This window comes from Opisthocomus hoazin, chromosome 2 (genome assembly GCF_030867145.1).
Source record: "Opisthocomus hoazin isolate bOpiHoa1 chromosome 2, bOpiHoa1.hap1, whole genome shotgun sequence".
NCBI classification, from domain to species: domain Eukaryota; kingdom Metazoa; phylum Chordata; class Aves; order Opisthocomiformes; family Opisthocomidae; genus Opisthocomus; species Opisthocomus hoazin.
In genome coordinates, this window is record NC_134415.1 from 12,750,652 (window position 1) to 12,767,190 (window position 16,539).

The following is a 16,539-nucleotide window of genomic DNA, read 5'->3' on the forward strand; positions in this document are numbered from 1 at the left end:
TCCACAGAGACAAATGTTGCTGCCATAATGCAGTGCTATAGGGAAAATTATTTTGATGTCCATTGTGGGGAATTTAGTTTCTTTAACACATATGTCACGATGAGTATGCATGTTTGTCATGAATACTTTCTGTGATCCAAGGTTACTTTGCATTCTATTTTTGTATGGTTTGAATCTCAGTGTCAGCCTTTCACTTGCGAAAAAGAATTAGGGCCTATTTGTCACACTAGACAAGTGGCCTTTGCTACTGCAGGTAGCTCTGGGAAATTACAGGAACTGCTCACATAGTGGGTATGTTTTGTGCTCATTTCTCTTCATTGAAGTGTCACCACATTTGTCATGTGTGTAGGTCTGAAAGCAAGTTTGGATTCATTACCCAACCCAGACATTCACACAGCCTTCCTATTGAGAAGTTTCAGATTTTGTGGACGGTATTGCTTTCCGCTAGCCTAAAACCTAGGGAGCAGCAACCAGCATCACAGGAATGACTTACAGTAGCATCTTGTAATCGAACTGCTCATGAATGTCACCATTCATGAAGGGCACATATATGAGATCTGGAGTTAGGAAATACAGGATGACATGAAAAATGAACTAAGTCATTCACAAAGCATATTTCAGTCCATACATTTCACATTTTTTATAACTTTAAAGGCTGCAAACATGATTATTGCCTCATGTTCATTCAAGATTTCAAGGTGTTGAGCAGTTTTACTCCTTTGGTTTTGTCTTCATTCTGGAAAATAAAGATGAATTGAGTTTGGTTATAATTTTATTCCTCTTCTAACATTTATTTTCCAAAATTATTTGGCAGCCTGTGCTTAAAGCATACTGACTGGCAATATTCCTGCTCCTGGAGCTCAGTCAGACTGGAATTCAGTTACGGGCCAACTGAGTTTGTATGTATAAATGTTCGTGAAATATTTTGTGGATCATGCACCTAGTCATAGTGGGAAAATAGCTTGAACTCTGCACTTCACAAAGTGTGGCTCAAACTATGCTTATCAAAAACCTGCCTTCCTTCCTGTTGGATTTTATGAACTGAAGGGAATGCCAACGTAGAAATAGGAAAATGATGTTAATGATGCTCCCTAGGCTAGAACTAAACATACAAGGAATAGTTACCAAATACAACAGCTGTCTTTCTTGGCAATGGCTGACTGGGAGAAAAGCATTATCAAACACGTCTTCTAGTTGCTGTACTACCAATCTCCTTCTGCTGTGATTCCCAGCTGTTGCGCTTCCAAGCTTACACAGCCAGAGGTGCCAGCATTCTTGCTCATCAGTGTCTGTATTGCTCTCTTCAACCCAGCAGCTCCTCTTGAATTCACTCTTGTAAGAGCAGATATTATAGAGTATAAATATAAGGAAGTGATTGGTCATCTGTAAATCAGAGGCAATGTCTCTGTTTCTAAGGAGAACTTTTAAAATCTAATTTGAAAAATGTATGGCATATTTGGAAGCGAATTTTGTCCGCTTCTTGCTGAGAAGAGTCCAGAAAGTATTTTTTCCCACATGTGATCTGTTCATGAGCAATAGAAATAAGAGTCTTGGTGTCTGGGTGAGTGCAAACACTATTTGCTCAACAGTCAGGCAGTACAGGCGTGTGCTACTCCTCAGTGGAGAAGAGAAGGGGAAGACCCCATAAACTGATGTGATAGGTGTTCAGTAGCACCTCTTGTTTAGAGCAACAGCCAGCCTATCTAGCTGAGATAATTTCCCTGTCTTTAGGGGTGTTCTATTTTGATGTTCAGGATAGAATTAAAACTTTGTCAACTGCCTTTTTTGAGTGGGACCAAAGGAAAACAATGGAAGTGTTTTCTTACGTGACAGCACTGTGCATCATGTGTGTGGTCTCAGCAAATTTCTATAGAGCAGCAGACAAAATGGAGCATCTTTTCTTTATCTAAGCTATTAAACAGCCATTAAGTATTTTATGGCAGGCTGCATGACTTCCTGGGAGCCAAGAAACTCACAGTATCATAGACATTAGATTTTCTTTTGCTGCAGAAATTAAGTTCTCTAAACTCTGAGAGGCTTCAGGCTTGTAAACTCCCTTCAGTGCTGTATCAAGCCTTATCTCCACAGGTAGTAGCTGTAGGGAAAATCTTGTTCAGATTCATAGCTGGTACAAGCAGATGCTACTGCATTGCCTGTGTGTTTGTGCCGGTGATGAATTTGCCTTTCTGCCTGCAATCTCTGTGAAAAACACGTGCTGGTGTTCAGCATGTTTTGCATTTTTTTTCTTACCCATAAGGTTAAGCCTTGGAAGCCAAGAAGTTGGTAACCTTATCCCATGGGGGGACACCCCCCCGCCCTGTTCTGGGAATAGTTACACAGGTTGACGCTAGCTTTAGTGGGAAATTGGCTATTAAATATGTAAGAAAGTAATGTAGAAATTCTCAGACATCAAACAATATAAATTGATATGCTTTGGGATCTTGCCCTGCAATCAAGTTAAATTCCACATGGGTCTGAGGAACAGGCAAGAATCCCTGTAACAGGCAACCACATGCAGCTGACAAGCAACTAGACCATGATTTCTGGGGGTTTGTACATTTCATATATGTACTTACAATCTCTCTGTAACATCAATGTCACTAATAACGTTCAGACCTATTTTGAACCTTACTAAGCACATCATTCTGTCATGGTATGAGCCAGTGGGTTCTTCCAGCTCAGTATGTTATAGAAAAATAGAATTTTTAATTGACTTAAGTACATTGCCATTTAATGTTATCAATTTCCATTGCTCTTGGGTTATGAGCAAATTCCTCAGAAGACTGGGCAAGAATTTTTTTCTGTTCAGGAATGTCAAAAATATCTTCATAACAATTGGAAATAGGCACTTGCAACTCCAAATAAGAGCAATGAAGTCATCTCCAGCCCTGACCAAATTTGACAGGGCTCAGATCTGCTACAGGAGGAGGATTTTCCTAAGCTGCAGTAATTGTTAGTGCCGTTTTATATTTTTAAGAGCATTTCAGCTTTACATTAGTGTTGCATTATCTTCCTCTGATTTCCAAGATGAATGTGTTTTAAACCCTCAAATGAATACCCATTTGCACAAACTCCAGATACTGGTTTATATAGCTCACTGTTCAAAAATTACTCCAGTTGCTAGGCAACAGGAGTGGTGATAATTCATGGTAATGCTGTTTTGGAAATAATCATTTTTATACATTTTAATGACTATGAGAATGTAAGAAAACTGTTTAGAAAAGTGCAAGGTTGTATGAATTTCTCTTTCAGAAGTTGTTGCTTGTTTTATTTAATAGGCTTCTCTCTTAATGTGCTATCCCAATCTGCTGGTGTTTCTGGAGGCATTCTGTATTTTGAATTACATCCTTATGCTTATCTAAGGAGGGAGTCTCGTCCGTAAAATAGATAGGTGTGAGTCAAAAGCATGAATTTTATTCTTACCAATTCTGCTTCTCTGTCATATGGTTGCAGTTACTCACAGATCTTACACACTGGTATTTTTTTTTCTTTGTATCTATAGAAAATAAAATCATATGAAGTGACTGGTGCAAGGTTACACAAGCAGTTTAGTGGCAGAGCCACCATGTTTTAAGATCTAATCTGTTGCTTAAGCCCCGGGCAAATTCGTTCTTTCTTTCTGCATGACCTTTGGAAAATAATTTATTTCTGTATTTATTTATTTATTGCTGTTTATAAAACTGAGCTAGAAAAAATTCAAGTAGGACTGTAGCACTACTTACATTTTAACTGTTGCTAAGACTCTGTTGCCTTATTTTTCTCACTGAGTTAAGGAATCACATAGATGGTCCTAATGGGATGCAAAATCTGGGGTTTTTTGGGTCAAGGGTAGACTAATATTGCTTTTAAGGAAAGAGGAGAAAAGGGACAGCATTGGACTATAGCATTGTGGTATAAAAGATGAGCCTAAAGAATAAGCTGTATATCATATATTTTCTTTAAATTGTTAGTTAGTGGAGTAGAAATGAAAATGAGGTTTGGAGGGATCCAGTTATTTAGATTCTTTTATTGGTTAAATGGGTGTATCCACGTGCAGTTGTTTCATCAGTGTAAAAAAACGGTGTGTGAAATGAAGTGAGGTCCTTGGTATCTTTTGTTTACACTTCTTGCCTTTGCATTTATAGCATGATTTAGACTATTTTTCTCAGGAGAAAAGTCAGAGAAAACTTTTCAGAAAGAGATAGAGAAAGCTAAATACCAGTTCACAGTAAGTTTAGACAAAACTGAAAACAGCACCTAGAATTAATTGATCAATAGCATGGATGCTGTACTTTCAAACTGTATTTGTATCTCTGCCATTGCTTCACCTAAAATAAGAAGTACACTAAAAAAGTGAAAAATATGTATTGGGGATTCTTATATGTTTGTCAGCTGGGAGAAAGTGAAAGTGTAAGAAAAAACCAAGCCGTAAAATGATATGAAGACAACTTGATCGAAAGAGAAAGCCCATTATATCAAGGGAACTCATGCAGTAGTGAAAATTTTATTATATTCTCTTTCATCCCTGCATATATCAATAATAACTCCATTCTCATCAGTGAAATTGCAGTGGTATAAAAAAGGTGCTTCCACAGAATCAGACCCAGCATGTTGTTTTACAGTGAAGGAAGACACCAGTAGGGCTTCCAGCCCACCTGCTACTATGCATCACCCATATGTCTCTGGGATTATCCTCACCAGTAGTTGCTCCTACTAACGCTCAGAAGACAAGGCGTCATGAAGGATGGCTCCCCTAGTGCCATCCTGGGAGGGCTTTTCTGCAGAGCAATTTGAGCAGTTGTTGATGAACCAATCGGCAGTAAAAACCAATAAATCAAAAAAATATTCTACGTAAGTGAAATAATATTTAAAGGCCAGCATTGCTGCTTGTTGGAGTTCTTATTGCCAGAAAGACTCTTGTACATTAACTGGTGTTAGTACTGGAGATTTTATCCATATTTATGAGCTCTTACGAATTCTTAGTTTTGTAGGTTCCACACAACTACCTCTGCTTACCAGGCCTAAGAAGTTAATGCCAAAATTGAACCATATGCTCAACGAGCAACCTGTTTATTGGTTACTGAAAATAAACTGAAAATAATTTATTATTTTTAATTGAGAGATTTCAATCACTTTTACTTTCCACTGCTGCATCTACTAGTCTTCTGTTCCTTGCTTTTACTTCTCCTTAGTGAGAACACGGTACAAAGACCACAGAAAGCCTCAGAAAAATTCTTTGGAATCTGCAATCTTTCTGTGTTAATTTAATATCTAATGTATTAGAAGTGGTTGAAGAACTGTTTTTGCTGTTTTACTTGTGGAAATGTGAGAGCAGATGAAGGGGGAATAAAGAATGAAAACGAGGACGTGAGTGGCAGCTGAAACAGAACCACTGGACTAGCAAATGGCCCAAAATGAATGGGAGAGCTCCAAGGGACACTGAGATAAAATGTAGAGAAGACAACAATCCACAGAGAAGAACTGGGAAGCAAAAGAGAAAAAGAAATGAGCCCATTCAAAAAGAGGAATAAGCCTAAAAATCCCCCTGAATGGTTCAATTGTAGGAAAGCCATCAACAGATGTTTTGCTGAATGTGAAATAGTTCCTAATTAGCTATCAAAACCAAGAGCTGCTCAGTAACAAAAGAATTTTTCCATGATGGTGGCAGCCAGGTCGTATGGACCAGAGCCTTGGCTAACAGACAGTGAAGCCACTGGAGCAATGCCATGTTATAGCAGCTGAGGATCTGGCCTTGGGTGCATGCTCTTTGACACCAGCCAGAGAGCTTTGGTAACATGGAAGAGCAATGCAGTTGCCAGCAAGAGGCGAGCACCAAAACACTGTCACAGTGGATATAATGAGGACTTGGAGCATCTGGCAATTACTGTCACCTTTGGGGTTTTTCTGTAGCGGACAGTTCCATTAGGTTGAATTTCTGACCATTTTCTTCTTTATTTCAGGGAAATAGATGGAATCAGGGATGCACAGTATGTGAATGCAGGAAAGCTTCTTACATTTTATAAAGTAATTTATTCTGCAAGTCACAAGCATGAGGATAACAGATTTTGCATGCTCCAGCAATCACTGTTGTAGTGTTAATCAACAATGCACTTTATTGTAGGACAGTTTATACAGCTGATGGCACAGATTTGAGCTTTATCTGCACATGTCTTACAGTACTGTGTTTCATCATCAAGTTAATGAGAGATAGTAGACAAAATCCTCAAGGAAAGCTTCGGTGGAGCTGCCATTCCCCAGCTCTGGGTTTTCAACTCAGTCCTGCCAGACTGGCAAGGTGATAATTATTGGAGCGGAGGTGTCTGCGTGCATGTGTAGTGGATGTAAGCAAGCGTGCTGCATTCACTGAGCCTGGTCCCTTGTTACACCAGTTTTACAACAGCCTTCAGTTGACATGGCTCTGTTCTGCACAAGTGTTCAAGCGGGAAGAATCAGGCCTCATGAGCTAGCTTTTTAATGCTCTTCGAACCACTTGATGGATTAACAATTTACAGATTTTGTAACAAGCAAGTAATGATGGACTGCAAAATGAAATGGGAAGGGAAGTGCTTGTGGTTTATAGTCAAATTTAATAGCAATTACTAATTGCATTTAAATAGCCATTCCTATCAGCAGCAGATAGCTGCATTGTGGAAGGACACTACTTTGGTCCCGGGCCAGCACAGACATGACTCATAATGAACAAGCAATCCAGTAGCATGCAGATATTGCTGAAATATAACTTGAGTGGGACCCAAATAGGCCGTTGTGGTGATTTCATACACAAATGAATCTGTACTTAATTCATTAAAACGCCATTTTGAACTTCCATTTAGGGTATCCAGCAGTTTATTCTCACCTGTTCCAGCACCAGTTCAGGCTCATTTGAACACTAATACATTTTCACCCGTGGAAACGTGGTGATAATTCATTTCATGTATAATTAAACAATTTTTAAATAGTCATATTCTTCGAATAATTAGCTCTTGTGCAATGCAGCAAATTATCAAAAAGCATGCAGTAATATTTATTAGCCCTACTTCACAGTTTTGGTTATCTCCAGTTTCTTGAATAGTTGCATATGGATACAATCTCTGAAATTAACTTTCTCTTCCCTACTGATTCTTCTCTCCCTACACAAAACCAGTGTGACTCGGGGCAAGAGAGTAGAGAAATCCCACTGCAGACGACCAAAGAAAATAGCTTTTCTTTGTATGGTGCTGGTATGTGGTCGCTTGTTCGGAGCTGGGCATCTCATTGCTAAGAAGAGGTTACAGGCTGCAGAGAATTTAAAAGAGAAGCAAGAAGAACTATGAAAGGTCTGAGATGAAAGGGTTACTAACCTGGAAGAACACCGTGGCAGAAATAAAGCTTCATAGCTGGCGGGGAAAAGGAGACCTCTGAGAGGGGAGATGACAACTACTCTGTAGTATTTCAAGGACGTGAATACACACAGGAGGAAAGAATGGTTTCTGGTGAGACAAAGTAGCAGAATGATTTCTTATCCTTAAGTCATGAGGCAGAGGAATACAAACCTGAAAGCGTGCTAGCAGCGATTCCTGTTAGTCAGTGGAATAACTTCCCAAGAGCTGAAATGAAGACTTCATTGGCAGAGTGATTTTAAAACAAAATAAACACATAACTAACAAATATTAATTAACACTTATATAATAAGTTTGGTTAGGGGCTATGCTTACGCAATTTCAGAGCAGAGTTCTGGGGCCAAATCTTTAATGATTTTCAATAGCTGTACTTCCATTTTGATAGTTTTATCTTCATTCTTGTTTGGAAAGTGTTTGTACATGGCAGGCAGTTATACAAATAAACAACAAAACATGTTCTACTGTGTCTGATAAAGTCTCCTCTGCTTTTAGAAGTCTGAAAACTAGCCGCCAGCTGGTTTGTTACCCTTGCATTGTGTCAAAGAAATCCAGAATGTCTCAGCGGTGTCTTTATCAAGACTTTACCCCAGCAGGGATGTTGGATGTCCTGTCCATTTCTGTGCCAGATGATTTAATTCAGTAAAGCACTTTTCTTCCTTCATCATTTAGTTACACTTTATTTTAAGGTGTCTTTTTTTTTGACTTGCAAAATCAAGTTCTCCCAGTGCTTGATCCAAAACTCAGTGTAAGTCAATTGAAATCTTTTTATTGGGCTTTGGCTTAAGACCACAGATTAGAAAACATGCTTATATCTAATTAGATGAGATAATCCCCAAATCCTTGCTAAGGGATATTGTACACCATAGTTCATGTTCAGTATTTGATGATTAGCAGCTTATTTGTTGAAAGAGGCAGTATGTGGTCAAGTGTTACCTAGTGATGAGTTTCTTTGGGATTGCAAGGGATGTGATTGATGGAATTAACGAATGTGAGAACTGGAAGTGTACAATCATCTGTTGACTGCTTGCAAATGGGTCTGTGACCATAAATTTAGAACTCAAGAAGGTTATACAGGAACTTGTCACATAAATAGGGATTTGTGACTACTGAAGTGGCACAAGCAGGTCTATTTGATTTTCCTCTTTGATATATATAAATAGTATCTGTGACCTTTACTTAAAAATAAACAAAAACTTGGTTTATATTTTCTGGGCAAATAGTTGAACAATTTTTCTTTACACTTTTTCTTTTCTTGGACTCTATTTAACACCACCTCCTAAATGGAGTGACGGGCCCTAGAACCTTTGAAGGAGAATTGCGTGGTTGTAAATGGAGAATATTTCAGCCAGTTTGTCTTACTGCATCAAAAACATTTGAGTGGCATTGCAACTGCAAGATTTTTTCCATACAAACTTTTACCGAAGTCCTTATTTTCATAACATGTTTGAGAGGAAAGCGATGAAGACAATCCTCTTGCACTGTTCAGCTACTAGCTAGCTTCTGCTGGATGATCAAAGTTTTCTGGCTGGCGGTTACCTCCAGGCCTGTACACAATGAACAGATGTGAAGTGAATTTCTTAAAATATGCATTGGCTTTTCAGAATTAAGCAGGCTGTTTAGAACTATCTTCTGAAATACTAAGATTAGTTCTCCTGCTGAAGAATGAACTAGTTAGATCTTTTAATTTTAAAAATTTTGTTTGTTTATAAATGCCACCAGGTGACATGCTTTTTAGCAATATGTGACAAGACTAAAATTAATTTCAGACAGCAGGTTTAACTGTTTTAGTTGTATTTTATCTCATCTACCCCATCAGCAAAACTGTTCTACAGTTCAAAATGATTTTCAAATGGGTTATTTTTGAACAGAGGTGAGTTACAAAATTTTTTCCCTGCCTGTTCCTTATTTTGTGCTCTTGGACAGAAACAAAGCTTCACTCATTTTGAAAATCAATGACATAACAGACATCAGTACTGTCAGAAATATCCCTTCTGACTCCCTCTGGTACAGCTGGTTCTGCAGAGCAGAGAGCTGGGTAGCAGGATGATGGCAGCAGCTGTTTTGGGTGCTGTTACAAACCTGGGAGCTGTGGAGATAGTCTTCAGTCTCTGTAAATACTGCAGAAGGAGAAAGCTGGGAGCTGTCGTAGCAGTGAGAGGATTTTGGGGCTCGGAAAAGGGCACACAACATATTACACTCTTTGCAGGAGTGGGTGCTCTGACTGATTGAAGCCTCTCTCCTGCTGCCTTCGCCATAGATAGCGTGCACAGCCTGCAGCTTTCCTGGGTGTCCTGCCTGCTGTCCTGGGGAGCTCCAGAGGGCAGAGGTCTTACACAGCTCCCATGTCTTATGTGCCAGTCTCTTCAGGCAGCTCACACTGTGCTAGGCGCCTGTGCCGTGCGACTCGCACAGCGCGAGAACAAACAAGGGGAGTCGCTTACAAGGTGAGCTGTTGAAAACACCCCATCATCTCTGTGCAAGTGGGACCAGAATCTCCTTGGAGCAGTACTTTAAAGACTGAACACCATTTTCATGTCTGCCTCTAGCTATAAACAGAGTAGCAGATTCTTTTGTGCTCCCAGACCACGTTTCCTCTCTCTTGCAAACAACAGTTTTCACAGGCTCCATGTGATGCGCTTTGAAGTTACACGCCTATGCAAGGGCACAAGAGCTAGAAGCAGTATCCAGATCTGCTACCCAGCTGGCACGTACTGCATAACTAAACAAAATGTTTCTAAAGGTATGGTGCTAGGGAAACAACTGCACTTTTTCAGAAAGAGAGTGTATTCTAGGAACTCTGCATACTCGGTCAGAGTATGCTGACACGCACCTCCTGAATCCTGCTCATCTCTCTCATGTGTGGACGTTGCTGGAGTGATGTAGGATAGTGCTTCTCATGCCAAAGGGAGCTGAAGGGAACTGCTATAGCTGCAATAGTTTACACTGATGCGAAAGAAGGGCCGAGGGAAGACCAATGCTGGGTAGGAGTTGACTCTGAAAAGACACATCTATGAAAGAGAACCAGCTGGCAGGCTACCACATTGTGCTCCGGTGAGATTTGTGAGAACCTCCATGCTTTTTTCACCCAAGGGTTGAGTCTGCACACTGTGGAGTGTGTTTTACAGAAAAATGAGGATGTGCTTTGGTAACCTTCAGGGTTTTTGCATCGTACAGAATACGAAAGAAGTCTGTTAAGCAGGTAACGGATTTTCTTTTGTTAGGTGAATATTGCCATTTTGGATGGCTATGTGCTGTGTAATGGCATTATAATAAGTGGCTTGTGTTAGTTTTGAGCTGCTCTTGATTGCGGTCTTCTGAGGGCTCCTTTGCCTGGAATCATTTAAGTGTGTGTCAGACATAAACATCAAGTAGGTTACACAGCTGGTGAAGTCCTTTGTGTCCATTTGCAGGTGCTGTGTCCATTCCCCTCACGCTATCTCAGTGCAGCAAGCCCCATGGTGATGAGAGTGTTGCTTGGGGGAAGCCTCTGGCTGCTGTGACTCTGAATGTGATGCTTTGGGTCGCTCTCCTGTACACGCTCCCAGGGGCTGTCACCTGTCTTCCCACCAGGGTCAGGGCTTGTCCAGGCAGGGACATGATGCTTCTGTGGAGTTCTAGCAGAACTCCCCTCGTGTCTACTGGTATCATAAACACAGCTGTTAGGTGTACTCTGAAAATTGGAATGGATTTTTTCATCCTCCCAAGAAAATCTGTAGTTTTTCTTAAACTTTTCCACCAAACTTCACTTTTCACAGAGAGATAAGGCAATGAAAGCAAAGAATTACAAGCAAGGCAGTATGCATATCTGACAATAAACTGGCGGTTGGAAACAGATACCACAATACGGTGTTCTGTACAAATTGGCTCATTAGATTAGAGAAGAATTTGCATTGTTTAATATGTAAGATATTGAGTTTTCTCTGATAATGCTATTATGTCACACCCATGCAAAAGATAGTGTAACACTTACAAATACATTTTTAATTCCATTGGCCAGGTTCCATCCATCAATGATGCTTCTCTGTGGAGCAATACTGGGTCTTTTATGGAATCTCAGCTTCACGCTAAGAACTATTCAGATGCCTAATCAGAGAGCAAACTCTGCTGTTGCTAAAGGTGCCCCTCTCACTGAAGACCTAAGATAGATAACTGAAGAGAGTCACAACAAAACACCACATCTTTTCAACAGGGAACATTTAGTTACGGGCTCTGAATAAAGAATATTGCAGGCTGTGTATGAAATTATAGTAAGGTAATATTCAACTCTAGCAGTAATAGTGTGGGTGTGTGAGAGTCATTTTGACTAGCAATTACACATCTATTTTATGCATTAAACATCTATGTTGTCTTTCTACTGAAGTTAACCTGAAGTTCGGAACACAAATAACTTTCTTAATAATTTTATGTTCATATCCATATAGATATAGAAACAATAACTATACGCTTCATGATAAGTATTACCAGTGCATTGCTTCATCTTAATTCATCTCCCAGAAATATAAAAATCCAAATGCTTCCTACTAATACCTAACCTGTAATCCATATCAAACCTGTATTCTTGTCTGTGTATTATCCGTTAATTGTGGCAGTAACTGGAGCTTTATATAAGTTCCTTTTTAAGACTGCACAATTTGGAAATACAATTCTATTGTGCCAGAAGCCAAATAATAAAATGATTATTGTCTTAAATACAAAGGGACAAAGTTAAGTATTCGATGCTGACATTATAAATTAAACACTGCCCATATGACCTTTCACTGGTTTTTGGAATACCTAAGTACAAATATAAGTTCTCCTTGGTTAATCTCATAATATGCAATGGGAATATGTACGGTGCTTTTTCCTTCCAGCTCCTTTCTCATAGTAAATGAACATCTCCCAGCCCCGTGGTCTGATTATGTTTGTATTGAAACATTTCTGGCAGTTAAATCTGCAAGCCTTTGCGTATTTAAGTAGGGAACATTATTTTGGAAGACCTAGAAAAATGGGCAGAGAGTGGCAAGTCTTCACTGCTCTTGCTATGCAGATTCCAAGAAAGGGGGTCCTGAGGGATTCTGGCTGCTTTTGCCCTTAGTAGGAAGAAAAATTGTCTACCACCGAATTTAGGAAAATGGTCCAGCTTCTTGTAGCTCAAAGGCTATGCACTTCTTGTCTTATGGTCAGGGCTAGATGCTTGCTGAGGACTCGCTCAGCACACTGTGCTCTGCCATTATCCAAGTTTTGAACTGTGCAAGTATAGACCAGCAATGGATGTGTTTGAGTGGTTGATTTAGAGGCATAATTTGTTTTCGAGGCATGCATGTGCATTTTGACCATCTCTATTTTTGACTCACTCAGAGCAGGAATCAGTAAACACAGGGTACTGTATTGGTGCTGTTGAGTGAGTCTTGTAGTCTTCAGAAAGGAAACTCCAGCACAGCTAGATTGCAGAAAATGAGATAACCCCTAAATGTGATCTTGGGCTGCTTCTCAAATATTTCTGTCATTGCTCTCAATGTGTTTATATTATTAAATATAGAACTTTAATATCCCACGATGCCCTTAATTTACACAAGATTTAAAGAATGTGGATCAGATACATTTTCCTAGCTGTTCCTACCTACATTTTAGCACCTTTAATCCTTTGCACTCATTAACAAGTGGTAACATTCTGAAACATCTTGTTCTTTTCCTTCTTTATCTCCAGTGTATTTCAGAAGTAATTTTTATTTATCATATAGTTCTGGCAAATAAATCTGAAGCACAGATTGCCACTGCTGCAGTATACTTAGTCCGTGGTTACCCAGAACCAGAATTCTGGCTACAGTTTCTCAGGTACTTTCATAATCTCAGGCAGGTGGGTGAGAAGGAGGCAGATGTAATCGGAAGCCACATTTCTGATTCTGAGACATTCCAGCAGCCCATGTCAAACCTTCTGGAGGCTTAACTGGCAGCAGGCACCCCAGGGTGCCTGTTGGGCCACGCTGCTGCCTGACATCTCCATGGGACACAGTGCTGTGACCCTGTCTCTAACACGTCCCCTCCACTAACAGCAGTCACAGCCTTGACAATGCCCTACGGCAGGTCTGCAGGAGACCCACAGGGAATAGTGTCTCAGCTGCTGCCTCAGTGACTGTGCTCCTAAACACTCTCTGCTACTGTATATGATGCTCTTTTACACGGTGGAGAAGGTCCAGAGGTGCATGAAGCTCTCTCTTTTTTCTGTTTTCTTTTGTATTCGCCAGATCTGAAATGCAATGGTATGTTCTGCTGTGCTAATTGATTAAATGGCATCTATCATGGCATAAAGAGATCAAACAGAATTATTTTTTCTCCCCTGTTACTGTTTAAAGCTCTCAATTCTGCTCAGATCATTAGCGTATAATTTTCAGATGAGCTAGCCAGAAGGTCCCTAAATAAAAATTAGTAGAAAAGATTAGCTGGGAGAGCTAGACTGGTAATGAGCTGTTGCGCTACAGTAATGTGCTAGGTTTATAGTTCATATCTAGCCCTAATCAGTGATAAGTGCAAGTTGTCAGCATTTGATAGCTAATTGGTGTTTCTTGGAATTACACTGCAACAAAAACATTGAAATAAAAATAAAGCTTTTCTTTATATAGGATAAGTTAAGAGTTAATTATAAATGCTTGGGTCAAAAACACCTCAGCTACACTGTGTGCAAATGTGCTGTGCTGAGGGAAGATTCATGCGTTGTTAAAACTTCTTTGGTCCCTTTTGGGTCATTATTACTTTTTTTTAAACTGCTAGCAGCTTTGAAAACAGGACCTTTAAACCATTTGCTATGTATTTAATATGTCATACATCACAGAAAAAAATAATGAAACCTGAGCTACTGGAAAATATTAACAATGCAATGACTTGAGCTCTTGTAGCAGCCCGTTTGTTATTGATTGTATTTACTCCATGTTCATTTGAGCTCTGCTGTCCTCCCACAGAATTAATTGGACATAAAATCATAACATGGATCTGAAAAATTATAAAGCAGGAATATTCTAAGCCACAGGACACGAAAGACTTAAAAGCCTGGCTAACTTGACATCTGTAAGCTGAGATTTTTCTCATTGTACAGCTATAATTAGGTGGCTCTAATCACTTTCATAATGCTAATATGGGAAACGTCCTGTCTGTCCTCAGTAGCTGGTGGTGGGAATGGCTGCTATGCACAATGTTGTGCTTCAAAACTGTGAAGCCTGACGAGCTCTGTGAGTGGGACTGGCTCTGACAAGTGTCCTCCAAGAGACATTTAGCCACCTCCTGAGAGGCTGAAGCATACATGATCACACCATCTCATTGCTAGTCATCTAAATACATTTTTTAATTGGCCATTTCCAATTGCATTTAACACAGAGATGGGCCTTCAGATATATGAGGTCTGTGCAAGACTCCTGGGACTGGGAGAGGAACAGGGCAGAAGCAGGCTGGACCATGAAGGTGTGAAACCGGCAGTTACCTGCTCCATTGCATGCTGGCTCACCAATCAGCTGAGCGTAATGTCAGCCAGAAGAAGCCAAGAGGGAGAGAGGAAGGGGCTGCAGCTGAAGGAGATGAGTTTAGCAGGGACCAGTGAGAAGGTAATGAAGTCTGAGCAGGCATCAGGAATGACAGCAGAAAAATAGTAATGCTCTTACAAGGGACTAGCGATTCCTCTTCTGAATGCAGCTCTGGTCACTCACATCGATGAATTCAGACTGAAACAAGTACAAGAAAGATTGGCAAGGGGAGCAGGATAGCTTTTTTTTTCCCCGCCTGGACAAGGTCCTGTGCAGCCTGCTCTAGGTGGCCCTGCTTCGGCAGCGGGTTGGACTAGATGACCCACAGAGGTCCCTTCCAACCCCGAACATTCTGTGATTCTGTGATTTTTCTTGTGAGAGAAGATGAAATTGATTTGGCTTGCATGCCCAAATAGAGTTATGGAATAGAGAGAGCGTGAGAAGGAGTGTAAGCGGTGTCTGTACTTGCAGCAGGAGCATTCCTGTCCCCAGGGAGCGAGAGCAATGGAAACCAAAGGTCCGTGTTGGAGCACGGGCAAACAGCAGAGTAGATGGCTTCCAGCGTACCACTCAAATGGAAGTGTATGTGGGCAGTGCTAGGAAGCCCTAGTCTTTTTAAGGACACGCTTTCTATATGCTTAAGGCGGAATACAGGATTCTCTGTACTGGGTAGGAGCAGGAGCTAATAATTCACAGTTTCTTCTCACCACAGGTATCACCTTCACTTTGATGACAGTCCCACAGGGATCAGGCTCACAAGATTAAACAGTGCATTTCTCTTTCCTTCTTTTCCTTCTGTCATTGTTGTCCTTGTGCTCTCCTTAACAGAGTGACTGTCGTTTCTCTCAGCCTCTCTCGTGACTCCAGACGCATTGACCAGGGCTGGCTTGTCTGGATGCTGAGGAACACTCTTCCCCATCCTTAGGAGAGCACAGCAGGCGTGCACAGGGGGTTCGGGGAGGAGACTGCAGAGCATCACTGTAAACCACTATAATCTAATGCTAAGAACATAAGAAAGGCCGTATCACTTCAGGCCAAATGTCCTTCTAGTATCCTGTCTCTGTCTAAATTCAACAGCAGATGCCAAGGAGAGAGTGTAAGACTAGAATGAGTACTTTGCCAAAATATTCTTGCATCCTCAACTATTTTCAGCTGCAGGAATTCCTGAGCTTCAGCAGCGGCTTTGTAAAGAGAAGGGGGACCTGCCAGGCACATTGTAAATGAGTCCAGTTTGAGGCGTTTTGAAGACGGTTGAAGGTTGAAAGGAGCTTTTTATGAAAGACTGGCTCAGCTTGTCTTTGAAATTTTGGTTTAGTGCTTCTGGGATTTTGAACAGCAAACTCTTTAATAGATATCTGTTTAGCATTTAAAACTAAATACACACAAACATTAGTAGTTGTGTCTTGCTTTCGGGCACTCGCAAGTCTGTTCTGACTGCCAGCATTGTGGAGAGGCAGCTATTAACACGGAAATACTCAAATTTACAGTTGATTTTCTGGGCAAAATAGATACCTGTAGAACTCTAAAGCACACTCTGGTTACCTTAGGTAAACCTGCAAGCTATGTAACAATTACTAAATGCTAAGTTTAAAGAGTTCCTTTCCGTTACTGTCACAGGCTATTAAGAAATCTCTGAAGTGTTGGAGATATAAGAAGCCTGTTGAGGAGCTTGTCTAATTAATGGTATTATA

General features: G+C 40.4%; 1 protein-coding gene across 1 annotated transcript in view; it reads left to right on the top strand.

The window, feature by feature from the left end:
- The window catches only part of KIF26B (kinesin family member 26B), a 304,924-nt gene that overhangs the window by 247,978 nt on the left and 40,407 nt on the right, over positions 1–16,539 (top strand). The gene's annotated exons all lie outside the window — the stretch shown is intronic.